General features: G+C 33.5%; 1 long non-coding RNA gene across 1 annotated transcript; it reads right to left on the bottom strand.

Moving 5' to 3' along the window:
* Positions 1–6,984: 6,984 nt before the first annotated feature.
* On the bottom strand, positions 6,985–10,843 carry LOC137658396 (uncharacterized). Its single transcript, XR_011047326.1, has 3 exons — positions 10,666–10,843; positions 9,518–9,932; positions 6,985–8,911 (listed from the first exon to the last, which is right to left on the bottom strand). It is a non-coding gene; the product is annotated as an uncharacterized lncRNA (long non-coding RNA).
* Between the last annotated feature and the right edge of the window lie 808 nt (positions 10,844–11,651).

The following is an 11,651-nucleotide window of genomic DNA, read 5'->3' on the forward strand; positions in this document are numbered from 1 at the left end:
GAGAGGGAGAGAGCATTCCTAAACTAGGAGAGGGAGAGAGCATTCCTAAACTAGGAGGGAGACAGCATTCCTAAACTAGGAGGGAGACAGCATTCCTAAACTAGGAGGGAGACAGCATTCCTAAACTAGGAGGGAGACAGCATTCCTCAACAGAGAGAAAGGATTCCTAAACTAGGAGGGAGAGAGCGTTCCTCAACAGAGAGCATTCCTCACCACAAGAGATAGGGGGGAGAGCATTCCTCAACAGAGAGAAAGGGGGGGAGAGCATTCCTCAACAGAGAGAAAGAGGGAGAGAGCATTCCTCAACAGAGAGAAAGAGGGAGAGAGCATTCCTCAACAGAGAGAAAGAGGGAGAGAGCATTCCTCAACAGAGAGGAAGAGGAAGAGAATATTCCTCAACAGAGAGGAAGAGGAAGAGAATATTCCTCAACAGAGAGGAAGAGGAAGAGAATATTCCTCAACAGAGAGGAAGAGGAAGAGAATATTCCTCAACAGAGAGGAAGAGGGAGAGAGCATTCCTCAACAGAGAGAAAGAGGGAGAGAGCATTCCTCAACAGAGAGGAAGAGGAAGAGAATATTCCTCAACAGAGAGAAAGAGGAAGAGAATATTCCTCAACAGAGAGAAAGAGGGAGAGAGCATTCCTCAACAGAGAGGAAGAGGAAGAGAGCATACCTCAACAGAGAGGAAGAGGAAGAGAGCATACCTCAACAGAGAGGAAGAGGAAGAGAGCATACCTCAACAGAGAGGAAGAGGAAGAGAGCATACCTCAACAGAGAGGAAGAGGAAGAGAGCATTCCTCAACAGAGAGGAAGAGGAAGAGAGCATTCCTCAACAGAGAGGAAGAGGAAGAGAGCATTCCTCAACAGAGAGAAAGAGGGAGAGAGGATTCCTCAACAGAGAGAAAGAGGGAGAGAGGATTCCCCAACTGAGAGAGAGAGGGAGAGAGCATTCTTCAACTGAGAGAAAGAGGGGGAGAGCATTCCTCAACTGAGAGAGAGGGGGGGGAGAGCATTCCTCAACTGAGAGAAAGAAGGAGAGAGCATTCCTCAACTGAGAGAAAGAAGGAGAGAGCATTCCTCAACAGAGAGAGAGAGAGAGAGAGAGCATATTCCTCAACAGAGAGAGAGAGCATATTCCTCAACAGAGAGAGAGAGCATATTCCTCAACAGAGAGAGAGCATATTCCTCAACAGAGAGAGAGCATATTCCTCAATAGAGAGAGAGCATATTCCTCAATAGAGAGAGAGCATATTCCTCAATAGAGAGAGAGAGAGAGAGAGAGAGAGAGAGAGAGAGAGAGAGAGAGAGAGAGAGAGAGAGAGAGAGAGAGAGAGATATTCCTAAATCAAGAAAGAAAAGGCATCCCTTTTTTTAAAGAATGACATGTTAAAATGCTAACATTTCTACTTTAAACAATGTAAAGTTTCCCAATAGTGGAATTTAGAAGATAATAGCCTTTTAGATATTTTCAATAAGTTGGAAGTAGGCATACTTACGTATTTAATCTTTAAGGTGTAAGGTTTTGTAATTATAATTAGGTAACAAAAAGAATTAAAACTTTGTGAAATAGCAATCCCATGGTAGCAATCCTAACATTCGTCACAGTAGATAAGAAATTATGATTTCAATAGCAACTATGCCAAACAGTAAAGTAGAAAAGTCAGTCCATATTTTATTTCTGTCTAAAGGGAAAATGCAAGTCTACGACACATCTCAATGGTATTTGCAATATTTGCAATACAGTAAATATTGAAATCGTTCCAAACATAGTTGACAAGGCTATACAAGGCTATAGCCTACAATCAAGATTGCACTAAAACTTACTCATCGAAGGGACTATAAAATGTACAGATATCGAGGTTGTAACTTTTCAAACAATTATACCGAATAATTTTGAGTCCCCACCAGTAACTCTGCTATGCCTGCCTGAACATCAAACCTAGATCAAGGTATCTCTATCTGGTTTTTATAATTTTTTGTTCGTCATGATTGATAGTTCGCTATATACTATCGTTTCATGAAAAACATTTCTTTCTAAGACATCCGCAAAGTTAATCTTTAATATTTCAAATGAATTAGCTGCGATTAACATTCAAGTAAGCTATGAATTTCATAAACATACTTGCCTAACAGTTTATACCAATGTCAAATAGGCTACTACCTTGGTAGCCCTCTATACACTATAGAATGCAATTGAAGTATCCCTCACACACTTATCAGAACACGGCATAAGTGGTATTCTATCCCTTCTACTATGTCAAGTACATGGAATGCCAAAGAAAAATATAGACAAGAGGTGATATTTGAGCCACAAGCTGGTACCCCCCTTTTAAGATGGCCCACGGACCACGAATTGTAACTAAAAGTATCATATACAAGATGTTAAGGATGACTTTTCTGTATATGGAAAGGGAAGGGAAGGGTTTTATTCACATCTGGCAAATTATCTGCATACTTAAAACAGCTGTATATCAATTACCACTGAAAATGTAGTCAGTAAAACTCGGTAAATGCAATAAGGAGCTATTCTAAATTCATTTTACCAAAAACTAACCTTTTTTATATAGTTAATAAAGAGAATGCCAAGATAAAATTCTCAAATCTTTTTTCGCTTCGTTAATAATTATCTAATATACTTAAGGCACAACTACTAGACAAAACGAGTGAAAGCCTATGTCAGTAAAATTTCTCAACATTTGCAACACTGCTGCCATGACAAAATACAATATTGCAACTGCTCAGAACACCTTTTGTTTGCCAAGTAACCAAGTCGTATTTAGTTCGTACCTCCTTTTAACAAAAGCAAAGAAAACAGGCTCGTTGGTAAGCATTGACAGAAGACACTAAAGTATTTGAGAGTGAAAACAAGGACTAGAAGAGTTCCCTTCTCTGAACAGATCTGATATATAACATTAAACCTTCCTCATGGCTTGAAGTTTAAACCTTTTTCTAGAAGGGACAATGACACTTTCCTGGTTGTCCTAATACTGAGAACACTTGCTCACTTTCCCAGTCACTGTAGTGTTGGCTCCAATTATTTTTTTTTCTTTTTTTTTTTCTTTCCAAATTTACAAGTATTACACAAGGTTGACGAGAACTTCTGCATAAGTCATCTAGAATACAAATTCACAATTTATGCTATGTCAATAGTCTTAATTACCATTTAAAACTGTCAAATTATTATAGCTTACATACATATTTACCTTAAATTATCATTTTACCCTTTAAGGAAAATTTATTAAAAAATGGGCATTAGGAATTACAATACAAATTACAGTTGAAAAGAGACATTACAGTCAAACTTCAGAATCTCAAACTTTATAAACTATTTTGTTGAACAGTATGACGCAATTTCGTTAGTTAATATTTGACTGTCTATTTCACTGTTACTGATCTTTAGATATTTCATATTTTTCATTCATTACTTTATTTCCTTTCTTATATCTTTTCCTCACTAGGATACTTTTTCTGTTGAAGCCCTTGGGCTGGTGGCATTTTGCTTTTACAACCAGAGTTGCGGCTTTGCTAGTAGTAGTAATATAACAGAACTAACGTTAATACTAAACAATGCAAACTTTAATATGAACATATTTTGTAATACTATACATCTGAAACTAAGGAAATCTCCAAAATCTTACCTGGCTTGGCTAAATGAAAAACATTGTAATATTTCTGGACTTTATTAGGATATGGGAGGAATTTTTTGTCTTGCATCACAATCTCGCGGAATAAATATGAATGTCTAGGAATAAATATCAACATGGACATTATACAGTAATTCCAGAATCAAACTAGGATGAAAATTAAATTTTACTTCATCTTGAATATGTACAGGGTTAATTAAATTACTATAGGTCATAAAAAGATACTAGGTATACTAATAAGCTGAATAAATATTAACGGCATGGACGTTGAGTAATTCCAGAATCATAGAATCATAAATTATAGGGGGAAAAAGGAAATACCCTATTCTTAAATATGTAGGCTACAGGGGTTATTACATTACTAGAGGTCACAAAAAGACACTAGGTATACTAATAAGACAACTGGACATTTGTAAGTTTTCTAATATAGACCAATACCATTATCGCAATCTAAGACATGACCTTCGTTAAATAACCTAAATATGGATATATTAGTCATCAAAATCATATAATTAACTATATCGATTTTAAATCTACCTGACGAGGAATTAAGATTATTTGAGCTGTCTAAAAACTATTAACCAGATTTAGTTCTCTGCCACAGAACCTTTACAAAAAAGTATTTATAATACAAGTAATGAATGAAAAAGTATGAAAAATATAAAGAAAACTCGAACTATATCATATACGCAATGCCAATATTTTTTTCCTAAAACGTTAGTAACTTTTCACGTTCGCCATCTGAAACCATCTATGGGTAACCTAACCTTTTTTTGAGCTTGGAATCTGAACGTTAAATAGCTAAACGTCGGGTAGGAAGGAGGAAACTAAATGTGAAATACCTTTGTATGACAAATTTAAATTAACGTTTAAAGTGTTTTTCATGCTCTGTCAACCTTTAAGGCTTTAAATTTACTACAAATATAAAAAGGTAAAGGGTCGTTGAATTCACGTACTTATTAAAATGACAAGTCAGTGATGTGTATTGTTAGCTTCTACTGGTGGGTACATTTGATGACCGCAAATGAGAGCATGCTATATTCAGTAGCTTTGCTATAAAACATTGAAACAAACTTTGAAAATTTTAAAACAAACTTTCTCTACCTCAGACACGAAGATAACAGACATTAATTGAAAAATCTTAACCAGAGTATTACTGAATCACACAGGGTCGACCGAGGGGTTTGACACCTGGCTAAATTGGAGAATATAGTTTAATAATTCACGTGTTTAAATTTAATTATTTTCGAAATTAATTTTCCAAGATATGAGCTCCTGCACATGTAGTTCCAATAATTAAATACCCTATGATCAGTTAGATTATTTTTAAAGACAAATACGAAATCCTAAAAAGGGCATAATGACAGCTTTGCGTAATATAACTGGCTACTATATAACAGAAGTTCTCGTCAAAACAAAATATACAAATATAAATAGAAACCAATAAACATTAACAATTAACAATCAAATCAATAATTTAACAATCAAGTCAATTTAACAATCAAATCAATAAATTAATAATAAAAAAATAATTTAATAAATCAATAATTTCTTAAGTAAAATATCAAAAACATTTGAAGACATTTTCAGTCAAGAAAATCAAAATAATAATCTGGAAAATTTTGAAATTATCAGTAAGCAATTGTACCTTCAAGAGGACATCTAAGCAGTTATATTCTTTGTATAGTTCAAGATATTGCATTCTTAATTTTCAAACCTATTCATTGATAATACAATTTCTTTGAATGAAAAAAAAAATAACTTGCAAAAATATTCATGTAAAAAGTAAAGTGTTTGTCAAATGGAACATTAATTGGCTAGACTGAATTTGATATGATATGACAAGAAATCTGATTTTTATGTAGAAATAATCACATGCACAAATTTCTGAATCCCTAAACGACAAATTCTATAGTGATCCTGGGGCAAGTTTAATCATTAATGAAGAAAATATATTTGTTAACTACATTCTTAACTTGAACTAGGCTTAATCTGAGTAAGCATTGAATACTATTAAAGGTGGGGCTTTACTTCAAATGTAATTGTTAAATACTAACGTGGGGACTGGCCCGTTAAAGACTAACTTGGGGATTGGCCCTTAAACACTACCCTAATAATTTGCACAAAGGAAATAAACATATCCTAAAATATTTACCCTTTTTTTGTGCATGTCAGTTCGGCTTTACAATGAGGCTAGCACAAAAAGCACTGAAATTAAAAATTAATTTGCCGAAATCAAAAGAGTTTTCATAACACTATTCAACTTAATATTTTTGCAATTTTCATTTAATAAAAACTAAGATTAAATTAATTATGAAACTTAAATTCTATAATGAAAATATTTCGAAGATACTTAGGCCGTTTCACTAATTAATCTATAACAAGGGGGGTTACAAAAAACAAAATTTGTTTTAGTCACCGTGAACCAAGACTCAAATCCTGGTCATAGGAACCATGGGGTGGAGGGAGTAAATCTCCATCAATATATAAATATAACTAGCCCTACTTTTGGCCTACCCTGTATTTGACAAGTAATACCACACTATTGCTAGAAAATGTGATAGCTTTCTAGCAGTGTTATAAACAGATTTAAAAATGTCATGAATCCTACACAAAACTAGGGGTCATTAATCTTACAATCTTTAAAATTTAGTTGGATGTAACCTAGCTATTTCTCCTCGACAAGGTGAAGTTATATAAACGTGATCTACTAGCTGTGATATAAACTATTCCTTGTATGATACTATCTTAGTTTTCGTGTTAAGATTTCGTAAGCTTTAAGAAAAAAATTAGCAATTAAGAGAGTTATAAAACTGATTATTATACTAGAAGTGATGGTCTCCCAATCAACATGATTGTGCAAGTAACAATCTAAGAAAAATTTTAGAAATCTACATAAGTTGTAGAAAAGGGTGAAAACCAAAAAATCCCTTATAGCATATAATGAAGCATCACTCTTTGAAAATTAACGTTTACTGGGGGAACCAACTCGAAAAGCAGAAATAATAAATTTCAGCTAAATATAGAGACTAAGGCTATTCTAACCGAGTGCTTATAGACCTAAGGAAACTACCTTCAAATACTGACAGAAAGGGCTAAGGCTAGCAATCAGAAATCATCACATGTCAACAAGACATTAAAGAGCCCTAGAGACTAATTTTCCTATGCCATTTAATACGGAGACAAATTAATATCCCTAGGTTGAATAATTTTTAGGATAATACTATTAAAGGCTTTATAGCACGTCTACTTTTATACCTCAGTAACATTTTTCCCACAGATGCATATCATGTCAACTAACACTGACTCAAGTCCCCCTATGACTCAAGTCCCCCTATGACTCAAGTCTCCCTATGACTCAAGTCTCCCTATGACTCAAGTCTCCCTATGACTCAAGTCTCCCTATGACTCAAGTCTCCCTATGACTCAAGTCTCCCTATGACTCAAGTCTCCCTATGACTCAAGTCTCCCTATGACTCAAGTCTCCCTATGACTCAAGTCTCCCTATGACTCAAGTCTCCCTATGACTCAAGTCTCTTGAAATCACAATTTTCCAGAACAATTAGGGTTTTGCCTGTGACTCAATATATTGAAATCACATTTTTCCAGAACAATTAGGGTTTTCGATATCAAATACGGCTTCAGATGCTGTATGTACAGCACTTGTGCTGGAATAATCTTGCTAAGACGACACCGAATGTACAGCTCTCGTGCTGGAATAATCTTGCTTAAATGACACTATTCCAGCTTGTTTTCCATCGGCTGGAAGGTGATCCTGGAAAAAAAATGCAAAACTAAAATTCTGCGTATAAAATTCTGCGAACATAACTTCACAGTTTTAAAGTTTTAATTTACTAATTTTTAGATATAAATTTCCAATATGCCAAGATTAACTTTGGGAAAACAATTTTAAAACATTTTATATAATTACAAGAGTTTGAAACAAATATTTGTTACAAATATTGGTGCTGTAGGTTAGTGAACTCACCCTCCATTTAATTAAATTACTTCACAGTTTAAACTTAAAAAATTTAAAGATTGATAGTCTTAAATAATTTTTTGAAAAACCCTCCACTTAGATTACTTTACAGTCTAAACTTTAAAAATTAAGAGATTGATAGTCTTAAATACTTTTTGAAACCAACCCTCTATCTAATTAGATTACTTTACAGTCTAAACTTTAAAAAATTAGAAGATTGATAGTCTTAAATAATTTTTTGAATCAACCCTCCACTTAGATTACTTTACAGTCTGATCTTTAAAAAATTAAAAGATTGAAATCTTTAATACTTTTTTTAACCAACCCTCCATTCAATTAGATTTCTTTACAGTCTGAACTTTAAAAGAATAAGATTGAAATCTTTAATACTTTTTTTAACCAATCCTCCATTAAATTAGATTACTTTACAGACTAAACTTTTTATACTTTTTCTAACAAACCCTACATTTAATTAGATTACTTTAGTTTAAACTTTAAAAAATTAAAAGATTTCTTGAATACTTTTTTAACCAACCCCCCATTTGATTACATTACTCCAGTCTAAACTTTAAAAAAAAATTTAATCTTAAAATACTTTTTTTGAACCAACCCTCCATTTAATTAGACTACTTTAGTCTATACTTTCAAAAATTAAAAGATTGATTAGTCTTAAAATACTTTTTTTGAACCAACCCTACATTTAATTAGATTACTTTACAGTCTAAACTTTAAAAAAATAAGATTAAAATCTTTAATAATTTTTTTTACCAATCCTCCATTTAATTAGATTACTTTACAGTCTAAACTTTAAAAAATTAAAAGATTGATAGTCTTAAATACTTTGAGCCAACCCTCCACTTAAGATTACTTTACAGTCTAAGCTTTAAAGAATTAAAAGATTGATAGTCTTAAATACTTTTTTGAACCAACCCTCCATTTTATGAGATTACTTCAGTCAAAAATTAGAAAAGATTGATAGTCTACTTACATTTTTAACCATCCCTCCATTTAATTAGATTACTTTACAGTCTAACCTTAATCAAGATTGATAGTATAAATACATTTTTTATCCATCCCTCCATCTAATTAGATTACTTCACATTAAACTTTAAAATTTAAAAGATTGATAATCTACTTTTTTACTTAAATTTAGTATACATATAATGAAACCATATACTTAAATTGCTATGTCGTAGATGACAATTCTCAAGTTGACTTCCTTGTGGTCATAAACTTTAAAGCCCATAGTGCAATATAGCTCAGCATCATAAAATTCAGCAATTCGAATCTGAAACAAAGAAATCAGTAAGAGTCGAGCTATAAAATGCAACGTAAATTTACTTAATTCTTGAATAAAATACTATGTTTAACTGTAGTCTAATTTTTTTTTAGAGAGATTTACACAGACAAGGGTGCCCTTTTAGCTTTGAAAAGCTTCCTGATAGCTAATTGGTTGGAAGTATTCAAACAAGAGTACTTCTGACCAATAAGCTAATAAGAAATTTTTCCGAGCTAAAGGGGCACCCCTGCGAGTCTGAAAATGTGTCACTAAAAAATTTGACTGTAGGACGCCACTAATGATTTTGATTTGTCTAACGTAGATTAAGTTTATTATGATGTGATTCATTCAATTTTCAAATACTTCAATTTTCAAATACTTCAATTTTCAAATACTTCAATTTTCAAATACTTCAATTTTCAAATACTTCAATTTTCAAATACTTCAATTTTCAAATACTTCAATTTTCAAATACTTCAATTTTCAAATACTTCAATTTTCAAATACTTCAATTTTCAAATACTTCAATTTTCAAATACTTCAATTTTCAAATACTTCAATTTTCAAATACTTCAATTTTTAATTTTAAATATAAAAATACGTCTTCAGTCTTACCCCTCTTAGCAAATTGCTATCCATAATCATCCCTGGAGTTTTCCATCACAATAGTCAGGGTTCAGGGACTTAAATGTCTTGCATGAGTTTTTGAAGATTATTTCTCCCACCAGCAGAAACACACTTGTTCTAGCTATTAAATCAATGAAACTGGCACAGTTCAGAATCGATATAGCCCTTTGACAAATTTCCTTTAGTTTCTGCTGATCTTTAACTAATTCTCTCAGGCTTTTTTCCAATTTGGATATACACAGTATAGCACCTTTTTTAAATATTAAAAATGCAAAGTGTTTTCCATTTAGGTCTATTTTCTCGTAAAGTTACCGCCTACCACCCTTATAAGGCGAGCATTGGTTCACCATCTGATTCGGGAGCAACCTGCCACCAAAAACTCACCAACTGGATTTCAAACAATCTGAAAATATCAACGCTCCATTACAATCAGGAATTAAATTGTTGACATTTGAAAAGACTTTTACCCCTTTTCCCATTGCAAACTAGTCTTAAGTCTTTACTTTCTTAATATTACAGAATTTGACCTAACTTAGAAGATGAGTAAGCCTACCTTTGACAAATTGAAACAAGAGAAACTGGCTTCTATTTAAGATTCCTCAGGCTAACTAAAGCTCCCACGTTAAATGGTTAAATATCAACGATCTATTACAATCAGGAATTAAATAGTTGACATTTGAAAAGACATGTTTAGCCTACCCTTTTTCCAATTGCAAACTAGTTTACGTCTTGACCTTTATATTAAAAAATTTAACGATTTATTACAACCAGAAATTTAATAGTTGACATTTGTTGAGGCTCGTGTTAACCCCCTTTTCCCATTGCAAACTAGTTTAAGTCTTGACACAGAATTTGACTTTCCTTAAAAGATAAGCCTACTTTTGACAATTTGAAACCCTAGAGAAACTGCCTTTCACTCAAGATTCCTCAGACTAAAGCACCCACGTTAAATAGTTAAATCAACAGACTTGACAGTAGCCTTACAAGTTACCTATAAGGTTTTTTTTTTTATGGAAATAGTAATATTGAAGATTCCTCAAACTAACCAAAGCTCCAACGTTAAATGGGTCAATTATGAGACTTTAAAGTAGCCTTAGAAGTTACGTTTTTTTTATGGAAATATAGCTATATCTTACCTCTCAAAGTTACTGTGTGAAACTGCCACGGGGAATTTCAGTAGTTCAAGACTGGCGCCCCTACTTAGTTCGTACAGACATTCATGATCATAATCTAATTCTTCACTGTCAGTTCACTGGATCCTCCTTACTAATTTTAAGGTAGTTAAAACACGTTTCACCGTTTGGAGTCCATCTGAAATCTAGAAAAAAAGAATAATATTAAGCGCTACAGTGGATTAAAAGGATTCATGTCAAGTGTTACAGTGGATTAAATTATTTCGTTATACAGCCAGTTACAGTACCTTTAAGCTTTAGGCAAAGGCACCATAATGTTTTAGTCAAATACACCCTTGGATTTTAAGATAACACCAAATATTAGGAAAACACACTCACAAATTAAGCAAAAACTCCTTGGATTTTAGGCAGACTTCACTTTGGTAAAAAGTGATTTCAAGCATAGGCAAATACAACCTCAGGATTTAAGCAAAGACATCCTTATGATTAAGTAAAGACACCCTTACATTTCAGGCAAATTCACCCAAAGGATGTATGCAAAAATACCCTTAAAACTTTAGGCAAAAACACCCTCAAGCCTTGTAAAGATACAAAGGCAGGAAGACTACCATTCTTTAAGCAAGGACATTCAAATTTTAGACATCAGGTTAAAAAAACTAAGCTTTAGACAAACACACCATTATGTTTTAGTCAAACAAACCCTTGAATTTTAGGCAGGCATAATCCCTTTTTGGGGCAAAGTCCCCCCTCAAGCTTCAGCCAAAGTCCCCCCTCAAGCTTCAGCCAAAGTCCCCCCTCAAGCTTCAGCCAAAGTCCCCCCTCAAGCTTCAGCCAAAGTCCCCCCTCAAGCTTCAGCCAAAGTCCCCCCTCAAGCTTCAGCCAAAGTCCCCCCTCAAGCTTCAGCCAAAGTCCCCCCTCAAGCTTCAGGCAAAGTCCCCCTCAAGCTTCAGGCAAAGTCCCCCTCAAGCTTCAGGCAAAGTCCCCCTCAA

This window comes from Palaemon carinicauda, chromosome 19, assembly GCF_036898095.1.
Source record: "Palaemon carinicauda isolate YSFRI2023 chromosome 19, ASM3689809v2, whole genome shotgun sequence".
Classification (NCBI taxonomy): Eukaryota; Metazoa; Arthropoda; class Malacostraca; order Decapoda; family Palaemonidae; genus Palaemon; species Palaemon carinicauda.